This window comes from Macaca mulatta, chromosome 13 (genome assembly GCF_049350105.2).
Source record: "Macaca mulatta isolate MMU2019108-1 chromosome 13, T2T-MMU8v2.0, whole genome shotgun sequence".
NCBI lineage: Eukaryota > Metazoa > Chordata > Mammalia > Primates > Cercopithecidae > Macaca > Macaca mulatta.
In genome coordinates this window covers 8,804,363-8,819,113 of record NC_133418.1, presented here as the reverse complement: position 1 = coordinate 8,819,113, position 14,751 = coordinate 8,804,363, and the positions used below count along the sequence as shown (strand labels likewise).

At 45.4% G+C, this 14,751-nt stretch overlaps 2 pseudogenes; both read right to left on the bottom strand.

Moving 5' to 3' along the window:
* LOC144333983 (uncharacterized) overlaps positions 1-2,008 on the bottom strand; it is a 50,537-nt pseudogene extending 48,529 nt beyond the window's left edge.
* A 6,983-nt stretch (positions 2,009-8,991) lies between these two features.
* On the bottom strand, positions 8,992-14,546 carry LOC144333982 (NANOG neighbor homeobox-like; annotated as a pseudogene).
* Positions 14,547-14,751: the final 205 nt, after the last annotated feature.

The following is a 14,751-nucleotide window of genomic DNA, read 5'->3' as shown; positions in this document are numbered from 1 at the left end:
GCCCTGAAACTGCACTTGTCTATGCACTGTTATGGGGAGCAGATCCACAAGGTCACATAATCCCCCAAAAGGTGAAGACCTGTTGCCTTGAGGAGCCCCAAGGAGAAAAGCCAGGCTTGAGGGTTTTAGGCAAACCAGCCACAGAGCCCTGAACTCTTATCCTCACAGGGCACTGATTCCAGCCTCTCCCACCGACAGAAACTGTTGGGTTTATGATTTACCTAAGTGTCCTGATTAGGACTGAATTGATCAAGGCAAAGGAGTATTTAAGGAATGAAACCTGAACTGCTCTGCAAGGTGAGGATTAGGAATATCTTATACTTTCCTGCAGCTGGAGCTTGTGTGAAGTTAATTATTGCATATAACAGCATTATAAAGTTTGGAGAAAGAGCATGGGGCTCCAAGAAGTATTGTCCTCAAAGTCACAGAACTGATGACCTCAGACAGAAGCCACCCATTAACCACCGGACCTTGGACAAGTTGCTGTCTTCAGGATTCAGTGTCCTCATCTATAAAATGGGATTAATAGGGTTGCTGTGGACATTCAATCATATAATGTGGATATTCAATGTGTAAAGAGTTTACAGAGTGACAGATGAAGTCACTGCTTGATAACTGTTAGTTTTTATTATACTACTGATAATAACTTTATTCAATGTTTCTGTCAGTGGTAGTTGGGGAAAGGAGAAATAATAGAAGGTACTATTAGAACCAAGCCTACAATTGATATGTAACTTGTAGCTTGCCCTGCTGAGCAAAAAGGCGTAAGGATAACAGTTCTTCCAAGGGCCCCTTCTGGGCCCCTCCTCACATGCACTATCTGAATTGCTTCTCTCAACAACCCATCCTGTGGTTGAGGAAGCTGAGACTCAAAGAGATTAACTAATTTTCCCAACTCATTCCTCAGTTTGGAAAAGTGGAGGCAGGACATTAATTGGACTCTGTCATAAATCACTGGGCTCTGTCTCTGGAGCAGGGGTATGTCTGGACCACAGAACATGGGCAGAGAGGGCCCGCTCCTTCATCAGTGATGAGTTGTGTCAGGTGAGAGAACAAATGCACAGGTCACAAGACTCAATTCCCCTTCTCTCCTTATTAGAAGCTTCCTCTGAAATCTACACCTTGCCAAGATGCAGAGTTAGAAAGTTCATAAATCAGAGAATCGCTGAGTGGCAAACTGCAAAAAAGGAAGTGACACTTCCCCGGGGGGGTGGAGATGCTGTTTGTGAACAAAAAAGTGAGAGGGACTTGGCCCCATATCTGCAAAGAGGCAGGTGTGCTTCTGCAGGGGGCCTGCGCCGGACCGCGTCTGCAACTGTTGTTACCTATCCATTGCTACACAAGCTCGGCTTTGGCCCCACAGTACACGCCTACTCTGTCCCCCAGCCTCATCACTCCCAGCTGTGTCTGCTCACTGCCTTCTGTCACCCCGAGTATGCAATTCAGACTCAGGGCCCTTGAGGCCCTCCTGTCTGGGACTGACCATTCTCCCTCCTCTTCCCAAACTACTTGCACCAGCCACATCAGCTTCCAGAGCTCTGCTGCGAAACACAGCGTGCTCCTGCCTCAAGGCTTTGCTCAGGTGTTCCCTCTGCTGTAGGGCTCTTTCCCCACTTCTTTAAAGAGCTGATTCCATCCCATGGCTCAGATTTCATCTCAGCTCTGAGCTCTTCAGAGTCCTTCCCTGACCTCCGAAATTATACTCTGAAGCCAATCACCATGACACTGACCTTTGTCATTTTCTTCACAAAGCCTTCAAAATCTTCACCTGCAACTCTTTCATTATTTCTTCGTCCTCTGCCAGAAGGTAAACTTCCAGAGACAGAAGTCAGCCTGTCCTGATCACTAGGCTCTCCAGAGTTAGAACAGCGCCTGGGTCGAGTGAGAAGCGCCTGAATTCTCACGAGTCGGCATTTGAATCCACAAAGGAAGCCGAGCTCTGGCCGCTCAGCATGTGAGCCTCGGTGGGTGCACAAGGCGGTGACTCTGGCTTCTGGGCAGCCGCCATCGCTCTGGTCCATGCTCAAGGCGTCTCCTCAAGTTGCTACTTAGGCTGTTGCTTTACCAAGACAGTGAGGAGGATGGGCAGGAGAGGCTGTTGATGTTTCTTGAGTTTTGATTTTTTTTTTTTTTTTTTGATTCTGAGGAACTAGATACAGTCTTGCATTGTTGAATGATGGGGATATGTTCTAAGAAATGCATTGCTAGGAGATTTCATCATTGTGTGAACATCATAGAGTGTACTTGCACAATCCTAGATAGGACAGCCTACAACACACGTAGGCTATGTGTATGGTCTATTGCTCCTAGGTTACAAACCTGCACAGCATATTACTGGACTGAATACTGTAGGCAATTGCAACACTAGGGTAAGTATTTGTGTACTTAAACATAGCTAAGCATATAAAAGGTACAGCAAAAATAGGTATAAAAGATAAAAATCGCCAGGTGTGGTGGCTCATACCTGTAATCCCAGCACTTTGGGAGGCTGAGGCAGGTGGATCACTTGAGGTCAGGAGTTTGAGACCAGCCTGGGCAACATGGTGAAACCCCGTCTCTAGTAAAAATACAAAAATATTAGCTGGGCATGGTGGTGGGCGCCTATAATCCTAGCTACTTGGGAGGCTGACACAGGAGAATCGCTTGAACCTGGGAGGTGGAGGTTGCAGTGAGCACTGAACTTTAGCCTGGGTGACAGAGTAAGACTCCATCTCAAAAAAAAAAAAAAAAAGATAAAAAATGGTCCACCTGTATAGGGCACTTACCATAAATGGAGCTTGCAGGACTGGAAGTTGCTCTGGGTGAGTAAGTGAGTGCTGTGTGGGTATGAAGGCCTAAGACATCACTGTGCGCTACTATAGACTTTATAAATACTACACACAGGGGCTACACTAAATACATTTAAAAATATTTTTCTTGAACTATAAATTAACCTTAACTTACTGTAACTTTTTTACTTTATAAAATTTTTAACTTTTTTAACTTCTTGACTCTTTTGTAGTAACATTTAGCTTAAAACAAACACATACAGCTGTATAAAAATGTTTTCTATCCTTATTCTATAAACCTTTTTATATTTTTAAAACTTTTTCCTTTTAAATGATTTTGCTAAAAGCTGGGACACAAACACATCCATTAACCTAGGCCCACACAGGGTCAGGGTCACCTGTATCACCTCCATATCTTGTCCCACCGAAAAGCCTTCAGGGGCACGCATGGAACTGTCATCTCCTATGACAGCAGTGCCTTCTGAAAAACCTCCTAACGGACTTCCCGAGGCTCTTTTACAGTTAACATTTTTTTTCATAAGTAGAAGTACCCTCTAAAATAATGATAAATAGTGTAATATAGCCAATACGCAAATCAGTAAGTCATTTATCATCACCAAGTATTATATACTGTAAGTAAGTGTACGTGCTAGACTTTTATACAAATGGCCACACAGTGGGTTTGTTTACCCAGCACCCCTGCAAATGCATATTGCATTGACATGTTATGATGGCTGTGATGTGACTAGCCTATAGGAACTTTCCATCTCCATTATCTTACGGGATCACTGTTGTATGTGCAGTCCACCATTGACCAAAACCTTGATATGTGGCACATGACTCCATCATCATCTGTAATTACCCAAATGTACACCCAGTAGCCCTCATCCCAACCTTGGCCTATTAGTTCATGTGAGATGGGAAATGATGCAGAATGGAACGGTGACTGGCTAATGAGCCAGGTTCCAACTCCACTTTTAGGTGCTGGGTGACCCTGAATAACCACAGCGCATCTGAGCCTTGGTCTCCTATTTGTAAGATGGTTGAGTTTGTGGTTTTGGGAGTCAGACAGGCCTGATTAGCCCACTCAGTGAGTTGGGCAACTTCCCTAGTTCTCTGTCCTGGTTTCCTCATGTATGACATGGAAATCTTAAAACCATCTCAGAGGGTGGTCATCAAGATGAAATGAGATAGAGCTTGTAAGTTTCATAGTTGTGTGCCAGGCACAGAACTCAGTGATTGTTGGGTGTTGATTGCCATTTGGTACTGCCTTTACTGCTATGACCACTGACAACCAGGCAGAGAATGTGGCTGTCATCTCCTGACATAACAAGTAAACCCTCACTATCTACATCATCCTTTACCTGAGTGGTTCTCTGAGTGTGGTCCCCAGACCAGCACTCTCAGCATCACCCGGAAACATGTCAGAAATACACATTTTCAGGCCCCATTCTGGACCTACCAACTCAGAAACTCTGGAGGTAGGTGGGGACCAGCCATCTTTAGCAAGTCACGTCCAGGTGATTCTTCATAGAATTCTGCATTAGCCCCAGCAGGTTGAGAACCACAGTGTTAGCCCCAATCTTCCTAACCCTAACTTCACATTAGAGCCACCTGATGCGCTTTACCAGCATGCTAATACCTGGCTCCACCTGAGGAGACTGGGAGCCCCAATCTTCCTAACCCTAACTTCACACTAGAGCCACCTGATGCGCTTTACCAGCACGCTAATACCTGGCTCCACCTGAGGAGATTGGGATTTAGCTGGGCTGGAAAGGGACTCCCAGTAAAATAGAACCAGCAGGGTGTGAGTGTGAGTGTGTAAACTAGGACACACACACACAGAGAGACAGAGAGAAACAGACAGAGGTTTTGATCTAAAGAACTGGCTTATGCGATTGTGGGGCCTAGTAAATCCCGTATCTGCCAGGCAGACCAGCAAGCTGGAGACTCAGGGAAGAGCTGGCACTGCAGCTCGAGTTGGAGGCAGTCCGGAGACAGAATTTCCTGTTTCTTGGGAAACCTCAGTCTTTTTCCCAAGGCCTTCAACTGATTAGAAGAGGCCCACCCACCCACATTATGGAGAGTCATCCGCCTTACTCAACGTCTACTGATTTTAATGTTAATCTCTTCTAAAATATACCTTCACAGCAACATCTCAATGGTGGTGAACCAAGTGTCTGGGTGCTGTGGCCTGGCCAAGTTGACACACTAAAGGAACCACCTCGGCTGGGCAGCAGGGAAGCAAGGCCGTGGAGGCCTCCCTCCTGGCTCACATTCTTTCTGAACGAGGTCAACGAAACAAAGAGGCCGCCCCCTCCCAGGCCACATCTCACGCAGCCCCCGCTCCTCTCCTCACTGTCACTGCTGACAACCTGCGCAGCACCCTTGTTTGGGGGTTTTCACCCTGAAGGTGTCTTCCCAGCTTCTCCCTGGGAGCGCTCAGCCTTGTGTGACCCGCTACCCTCAGCTCTGCTTTGAGGGTACTGGAGGCCCCCTCTCAGGTCATGTGTGGATGGATAGAAACAGACACAGGACTAACCTGCACATGGAAGAGGGGAACCGGAATGAAGAGCTCCAGGAGCAGCACAGATAGAACGCCCTGCGTGGTGCCGTAGGTGGAGTGCGCGCTGCGTGGTGCCGTAGGTGGAGTGGGCGCTGCGTGGTGCCGTAGGTGGAGTGGGCGCTGCGTGGTGCCGTAGGTGGAGTGGGCGCTGCGTGGCGCCTGAGGTGGTGCGCCCTGCGTGGTGCCGTAGGTGGAGTGCGCGCTGCGTGGTGCCGTAGGTGGCGGGCGCCCTGCGTGGCGCCTGACGTGGGGCGCCCTGCGTGGTGCCGTAGGTGGAGTGCGCGCTGCGTGGTGCCGTAGGTGGCGGGCGCCCTGCGTGGTGCCGTAGGTGGAGTGCGCGCTGCGTGGCGCCGGAGGTGGTGCGCCCTGCGTGGTGCCGCAGGTGGCGTGCGCCCTGCGTGGTGCCGCAGGTGGCGTGCGCCCTGCGTGGTGCCGCAGGTGGGGCGCGCCCTGACGTGGCGCCGGTAATAGAGCGCCCACTGCAAAGCCACCGAGCCAGGCGCCTTAGACCCCCGCAGAACCTTCTTCACAAGCCCTTCTGTGTCTCCTTGCTCCTCTGCGTATTCTTGTGTACGTCAGGTTAGCCTCTTTCCTGGCTTCGGGATGAGGGCAGGCAGGGGAATTTAGGCTGCTGTTACAGGAGTCACAGAGGCAGCCTGAAGGTGATGGAAAGTCTGGGAAGCACTCCCTGAGGAAAGCTTTGGGTGAAGCAGGTGCTGAAACGGGGTGGCCCTGCCCCACTGGGGCTGAGGCATCGCTTCTAGGACATCTGAGGTCATCGGGTGACGGTGACAAGATGGACAGGGATGGACTTCCACGCTGGCCTGGGTACTGCTCTCACAAGTTGCCCTTGGAATGAGCACGGAGAAGGAGCAGTGTGCTTTGTTTTTCAGAATGTACACGGGTTTCGTTTAAAGGGCTGCCCTTTGATGAGATGATGTCCTGCTGACTTTAGGAAAGGAGACGGTCATGAGAGTAATCGTAGCTGATGGGGTTCAGGGTGTTTTTTTTTTTTCTTTAACGCTCTTATATGACATTAAAAAAAATTGTCAGCCCTTTGTTGGTTCTCCAGTTTGGAGGGAAGAGCAGTGAACGTTAGGGTCCTTACAATCCGAAAGCCGGGCAAACCACTGATCTAGGTTCTAGAACCTTCACCTGGAGTGATTTCACTGATTGCTGTTTTTAAAGAAGGATCTTGGGGTTTAATTCCTTTGCATCTTTTCTCAACCTTGAGCACTTGAGCTAGCCAACTCCTGAAGGCCAGGGTAAAGAGAAGGACTGCCTTGCTATCATGGCACCATCACACACAACAATAGGAAGTGGCGAAGAACCCGCAGCCTGGCAGGTGCTGGGCAGAGACTGTGAATAAGGCACCATTACACACCACCCAGAGTTACCTCTGGGTAACTCACACGGCAAAGAAAAACACACAGTGACCACTACCCTACTCTGTTTTTCCCTGCGATTTCGTCACAGGCTCTTTTTATACAATTTAGGAACAGAAATATCCAGGTTCCTGTCCTTGTGAGGAAGCCATTCATGTAGTTTGGCATCCTCAGTCTGATCATTAGGTTATCTCTGCCTCCCCCGTCCAATGCAATGATCAGGTCAGGATGGGCACAGACCCACGCTGGGCCAGTCAGATCACACCTTGGGGCTTCTGTTTTAAGGTTTGGGAATATGTCTATTCTGTTTCATGGGGTGCAGTAGCCCTGAGGACTGTGTAAGCCTAGAGCCGCTAGTGGCCTCCTTTGCTACCCTGTGGCGTGAGCCTGCTGGGTAGTAAAGAAAACATAGACGAAAGAGCTGAGAGTGGAGTGAGAGAGCTTTGGTATCTTTGTTTGAATCTCTACCTTCCATCATGCCTAAAGCTACCTGCACTCTGGGACTTCCCAGTATATTTCCTTAAAGCGGTTTGAGTCTAGTTTTGATCATTTGTACTCCAAAATATTCCTGAAAAACGCTCCCTAACATTTTATGCTCTTTCTACCAAAACTCAGAAGCCCTTTACATGAGTGTCATTGGAAATCCACTGACCCAAATGCCATAGGCTGAGCTTAAGCCATTATCCTTAACACGTTCAATTCCATCTAAGAAATTCTTAGGGACCTGAAATCAATCAGGGACCAACTCTAGGACCAGCTTGGGGCCATCATGGCTGTGAAGAGAACAGCCCGACTTTATTAATTTGTTCTGATGAGCAACTTCCTACTGAACTAATTTGGACCTATATGGGCAATTTATTTAACTCCATGAGCTTCTGTTTCTACATCTGTAAGATGAGGGATAGAAGTAGCAGTATTGAAGGCTTGTTCAGTTTTGTTCAATTCAGTTCAGTCTCTTTCCAAACAGCCCAGGTCGACACAGCTCATCCAGTTCCACTCCCATGCGCGAGAGCCTCAAGTGACTTAAACTGTACTTAGACAGTCTCTTTCCTCACCTAATCATGGCTCAGGCTGGGCCAATCACACTCCCTTTCCAAGGAACTGGGCACTGTGTTGCGGGAGTTCTACTCTAGGGAAACCAGGATGTATCATGTGAGAGGCCCAGTGAATGGAGCAAAGGAGTAGGGAAAAGCAGAGAGACGTGTAAGGACAGGGTCCCACACCTTTGAGACCCAGGAGATCTCCCACTTTGGGACCCAGGAGGTATCTTGACATATGTCCACTAAAGAGCCCTTTGGGCCTCTAGCTAGCTGGAGAGGTTTCTTTTTATTACTCCTAAAAAACAGCAGCCAATCCCTGAAGACAGTTCTTAGCTGAAAATCAGTTCCTGTTTCCATGTGGTCCTGTGGAAGCTCCAGTCCACCCCTCTGTGAAAAGGGCTATCAAAGTTGCTTCACCTCAGAGGATTAGAGCTCAGTTGGGGTAATAGATGTGGAAACGGATCTTAGAAGACAATAATTTCCCGTAGGAACAATTGGAATTTATTGGACCCGCTTACTCTTCTTTTAAGGTTTTGTACCAACAGGCGAGCATCACATGCCTCTCCTCATGATCTCTACACAGATATTACTTCTTGAGGTTACTCGCAAGGAGCCAGCCAGCTGGCCAGAGCCAGCTCAGGAGACTGAACTGGGTGTAGGATGACGGATGGTTCAAAGAGGCCCTTTTCTGATGCAGAATGTCCTTGCTACTAGCCTGATCCATAATTACAGGTTGATTTCCTTATGACTTGAAAACACACTTGAATTAAAATGCAGACTAGGCAAAGTGTCCTTAGATTTGACACCAAAATCATAGCCCACAAAAGGAAAGATGATATATTAGCCTGCTTAGGCTGCCATAACAAAATACCATGGACTAGGTGGCTGAAACAACAGCAATGTATTTTCTCACAGTTCTATAGGCTGGAGGTCCAAGATGAAGGTCTGATAGGGTTCAGCTTCTGGTGAGGGCTCTCTTCCTAGCTGGTAGACAGCTGCTTTCTCACAGTGTCCTCGTGTGAGAGACTCTCTCACATGAGAGAGAGAGAGTCTCTCTTCTTCTTTTTTTTTTTTTAATTTATTCATTGATTTTTTTCTTAAATAAAATGAATTAACATTCATTATAAAAACTTTAAATCTACAGTAGGGTAAAAATAAACTATAAAACCTCCTTTTCAATCCCCTCATTTACTTCTACTCCACGGAATTAACGATTGTTAATATTTTCTTGTTTATCCTTTCAGAACTCCATTTATTGGTGAGAATGGTGTCATATAAATTGTCTTAGCCAGTTGTGATGGCTCATGCCTGGATTCACAGCATTTCTGGAGGCCAAGGTGGGAAGATCGCTTGAGGGCAGGAGTTCGAGGCCAGCCTTGGCAATACAGAGAGACCCCATCTCGTATGTGTTTTCTTATGCTTTCTCTTGGATATATGTTTGATGTATTTCTTCTTCTTTTTACAAAACCATTGACTTATCTGTTTATGTGTCATGCCAAATTCAAATAAGAGTGATAGACTCTCTTGTATTGTGGGCACCTGTTTAACTTAAACTTTGCCCAGAGATTGTCCATGAAGGATTTGCTGACTAATCTTTTCTTGGGATACTGTTTCTCATTTCCTTTTTCCTTTTTTTTTTTTTTTCCTGTTCATCTTCCAGCTCCTTTTCATCTTCCTCTTCTTTTTCTCACTCTCTCTTTCTGCCTGCTTCTCCTCCTCCTTCTCTACATTTCTGCTTTCCCTTTTGTTCATCTTCACTGCAGTTTCCATTTGATTGTTCTAGATTTTGATCCCAAGGCATAGCTGATTGTTTCTGTATAAAAAGATTTGAATTATCAGAGGCTTCTGAAGTATCAGGATCTCTCTCCACACTGAAAAAGTTTCTTCTCCCACTTCCTGGACACTGTCCTTTCCTGGACTTCCTCAAAGTCAATGGCTGGTCTTTCAAAGCTTTCTTTGTTGCTCCTCTTTCTCCTGTCTCTATTCTTCTTGTAAGAGCACCAGCCCTATGGGATTAAAGTCCTACCCTTATGACCTCATTTAACCTTTATCACCTCCTCTCAGGCCAAAACAGAGTCACACTGAGTCTCATTGGGAGTTAGAAAATTCAACATAGGAATTTTTGAAGGACACAATTCAGTTCATAGCAGATTGATATATTCAACCTTATCTAAATTTAAAACTTTTGCTCAGCAAAAGACCTGTAAGGAGGACGAAAAGACATGCTATAGACTGAGAGAAAAGATTTGCAACCTATATATCTAACAGAGAACTTGTATATTAAATATATGAATCTCACAAAATTCAACAGTAAAACAAATTCCAATTAAAATATGGGCAACAATTCTGAACAAAATTTTAGCCAATTGAATGTAACAATGTATAAATCCCATGACCACATGGCATTTATTCCACATATGTACAGCTAGCTCAATGCTTGATAGTCAATGTGATTCACCATATCAACAGGCCAAAGAAGAAAAATATGATCACATCCATTGACATTGAAAAACATTTGACAACTTCAACACCCATCAATGATTAAAGGCACTCAGTACATTAGGAATAAAGGGGAACTTGCTTGATCTCATAAAGAGCATCTGTATAAACCTAAAGCTAACGTCATACTCAATGGTGAAAGATTGAATGCTGTCCTTCTAAGACGGGAACAAGATAAGGATGCCTGCTCTCACCACTCTTATTCAACAATGTGCTGGAAGTTTTAGTCATTGCATTAAGGGAAGAAAAAGAAATAAAAGTCATTTAGAGTAAAAAAGAAGATAGAAGTGTCTTTATTTGCAGACAATATGGTTGAAATCCCAAGGAATCTGCAAAACAAAACAAAACTTCATAGGACAAATAATTGAGCTCAGTAAGATCACAGGATACAAGATCAACACACAAACATCAATTGCATTTCTATATACTGACAATGAACAAGTGGAAACCAAAATTTAAAAATGCAGCACAATTAATAATTGCCCAAAGAAATGGAAATAGTTATCAAACAGATCAAACAAAACATACACGGTATCCTTATGCTGAAATTACAAAGTGCTGATGAAAGAAACCAAAGAAGACCTAAATATTTAGGGAGATGCCAGCTGTGGTGGCTCATGCCTGTAATCCCTGAACTTTGGGAGGCTGAGGCAGGAGGATCACTTGAGCTTAGGAGTTTGAGACCAGCCTGGGCAAGATAGACCTCGTCTTTACTAAAAATATATTTTTTAAAAATTAGCTAGCCATGGTGGCGTGTGCCTATAGTCCCAGTTACTCAGGAGGGTGAGGTGGCAGGATTGCTTGAGCCTGGGATGTCAAAGCTGCAGTGAGTCATGATCGTGCCACTGCACTTCAGCCTGGACAACAGATTGAGAGCCTGTCTCAGAAAAAGAGAAGAAATTGATAAATTGAAACTTATCAAACTTAAAAGCTTTTCTTGTAAAAGCTTATGTTAAGAGGACAAAAAGACAAGCTACAGATTGGGAAAAATTATTTGAAAATCACATGTTAGACAAAGGACTTGTATCTAGAATATGTAACAATTCTCTAAACTCAACAATCCAATTAGAAAATGGGCAAAAGACATGTAACAAACATTTCACTGAAGAGGATGTCCAGATGGGAAACAAGCATGTGAAAAGATATTCAACATCATTAGCCATTAGAAAAATACCAAATAAAAGTACAAGGTAGCATTACATACCTACCAGAACGGCTAAAATAAAATATAGTGATAACACCAAATGCTGCTGAGAATGCAGAAAAATCAGACCACTTATACACTGCTGGTGGAAATAAAAAATAGTACAGCCATTCTAAAAAATAGCTTGTCAGTTTTTTGGTTTTTGTTTTGGTTAGTTTTTTTTTTTTTTTTTTTTTTTGAGACAGTGTGGCTCTGTCACCCAGGCTGGAGTGCAGTGGCACAATCTCGGCTCATTGCAAGCTCCGCCTCCCAGGTTCACGCCATTCTCCTGCCTCAGCCTCCTGAGTAGCTGGGACTACAGGCACCCGCCACCACGTCTGGCTAATTTTTTGTATTTTTAGTAGAGACGGGGTTTCACCATGTCAGCCAGGATGGTCTTGATCTCCTGACCTCGTGATCCACCCGCCTTGGCTTCCCAAAGTGCTGGGATAACAGGCGTGAGCCACCGCGCCCGGCCTTGGTTTGGTTTTTTTGAGACAGGTTCTCACTCTGTCCACCAGACTGGAGTGCAGTGGAACCATCATGGCTCACTGCAGCCTCAACCTCCTGGGCTCAAGCAATCCTCCTGCTTCAGCCGCCCAAGTAGCTGGGACTACAGATGTGTGTTACCATGTCCAGCTAACTCTTGTATTTTGTTTGGGTAGGAACAGTATTTTGCCATGTTGCACAGGATGGTCTTGAACTCCTGGGCTCAAGCGATCTGCCTGTCTTGGGATCCCAAAGTGCTGGGATTACAGGCATGAGCCACTGTGCCTGGCTATCAGTTTCTTTTAAAACTAAAAATGAACTTATTTAGCAATTACATTCTTGGGCCTCTATCCCAGAGAAATTTTCATTTCAAAATTTTGGGTTTTTAACAAAAATTTATACACAGTGTTCATAGAAGCTTTATTTGTTATAGCCAAAAAAGCTGGAGACGACCAAAATGCCCTCTAATAATGTATTAAACTGTACTACATCCATACCGTGAGACACCATTCAGCAATACAAGGGAGAAACTACTGATACCCGCGGCAAGTTGGATGGATCTCAGTGTAGTCATGCTGAGTGAAAAGAGCCAATCTCAAAAAGTTACCTATCGTATGATTCTGTGCATACAATATTTTTGAAATAGTAAAATTGCAGAGCTGGAGAACAGATTCGCAGCTGTCAGGGATTTGGCAAGATGAGAGGGGAGGAGAAGGCCATGGCTAAAACAGGATAGCATAAGGGATCCTTGTATTCTATATTCTGACTGTGGTGGTGGTCATACGAACTCACATTTCATAGAACTAAGTATACACACACACACACGCACAACTGCATGCATGTAAAGGTGGTGAAATTCTAAGATCAATGTACTGCATCAATGCCAGTTTCCTAATTCTGCTATTTACTATAGTAATGCAAGACGTTACCACTGGGGAAACCGGGTGAAGTGTGTATTGCTTCCTTTTTTTTCTCTCTCTCTCTTCTTTTTTTGAGATAGAGTCTTGCTCTCTCACCCAGGCTGGAGTGCAGTGGTGCAATCTCAGCTCACTGCAACCTTCCCCTCCCGGGTTCAAGTGATTCTCCTGCCTCAGCCTCCTCAGTAGCTGGGATTACAGGTGTGCACCACCATATCCGGCTAATTTTTGTAATTTTAGTAGAGATGGGGTTTCACCATGTTGGCTAGGGTGGTCTCCAGCTCCCGACCTTGTGATCCACCCGCCTTGGCCTCCCAAAGTGCTGGGATTACAGGCATGAGCCACGGTGCCCGGCCATGTTGCTTCTTATCACTGCATGTAGATCTACAATCCTCTCAAAAATAAAAAGTTTTTTTTAATGTGGTTTCCCCTAGAAAAAAAAATTCCATAAAAGTGTACAGGTTCCTTTCCACATCCATTATCCCAACTGCTTCCATTCCTGGAAGGTCAAGCAGTCTTGTTCGCCCATTTTGCAAGAGAAAACTAGGACCAAAATGGTCAATATGGCCAAGGAAAGATCATATTCTTGGTCCTGTGACTGGCTTTATTCAATAGCTGTAGATAGAGCATTATTATCCCTATTTTACCTATGAGAAAACTGAGTCTCAGAAATAGGACGTGTCCAAATTTATATACTTAGAGTATGAAACAGAGCTCTTTTGATTGTAAACTATAGAAACTAAACCCAAGCTGGATTAAGGCAAAAAGGTGGCATTGGCTCAGGTAATGGAAAGTCTATGAGTTTCAGGCACAGCTTGACCCAAGTACTAAAACCATGTAATTGGGATTCCACCTCTCAATTTTAGCCCTGCTTTCTTTCGCATTGATTTTATTTCTAGGCAGCCTTTTCCCAAATGATGGCAAAGATATTTTACATTCCACCAACTTAGCAAACCATGAAAAGAGTCCCTCTTCCAATACCTCCAGAAAGGTCCTAAATTGATTCTGACTTTTCTGGCTTGTTACATACCCAGGAATACGTACAGTTGTTAATTGGCCTGGTCCAGGTCACATGCCCACCCTCGACCTGAATTATCTGAACCGAGAGTAGGGAGGATTGGTTCTACAAGGGAGGCTGAGCACACAGAAAACACACCTGCGTGGGCTCCCACGAGAACCCACAGGTAAATCGGAGGGCTTCCTACAAAGGGCCTGGATAGAGAGCAGCTGTGAACAGTAGCTTAGCTTTCCTTTGATGTTGGCCACCTGTCCTGCCAACCACTCCCTCAATGCTCACCTCTTGCCACTTTGGCAGGAGCCAAGGGGCCCCCTCTAAGTTGCACAGCAATCTGAGCATGGAACAAGGGGCTGGAATTTGAAGTTGCTCTAAGAAACCAGCCAGTATTTCTTTCTCGAAGACACCATAGACCCGTCTGCTTTGCAGAGTAATGAGAAGACACGTGTTAATAAAGGCGAACATTTGCAACTTGCCTACTAGAGACAGCTGAGGGTAAACACCGAATGGGATGCTCCCTTATTATTATCTACGCCTTGCCAGGCCACTTAGGAGGATGCCAAGAGCCCACAGTATTTCATCTCCAGCTCTGACTTCATCAGAGCCAAGTCTTCATCGCCCTATAGTCTTGCCAGCCGAGTGGGCAGTGCCAGCCCCTGCCGTGGGAGGGGATGTCCAGTGCATGGTGCCCCTGTTCCAAGGGGCACCCTCCGGAGCTGCTGTCCCTGCAGAACTAGTGAGGGTAGCTCTGTTTCTGCTGAGGGCCTACTGGGGACCACATACCCTTTCCTGGGTGTGCTTTTGTCTGTTCCCAGAAGCACCACTCATCCGTCGTCCTCACTTTAATCTCCTTCTTCAGTTGACATATTTAAAATTAATGAGGAATTTT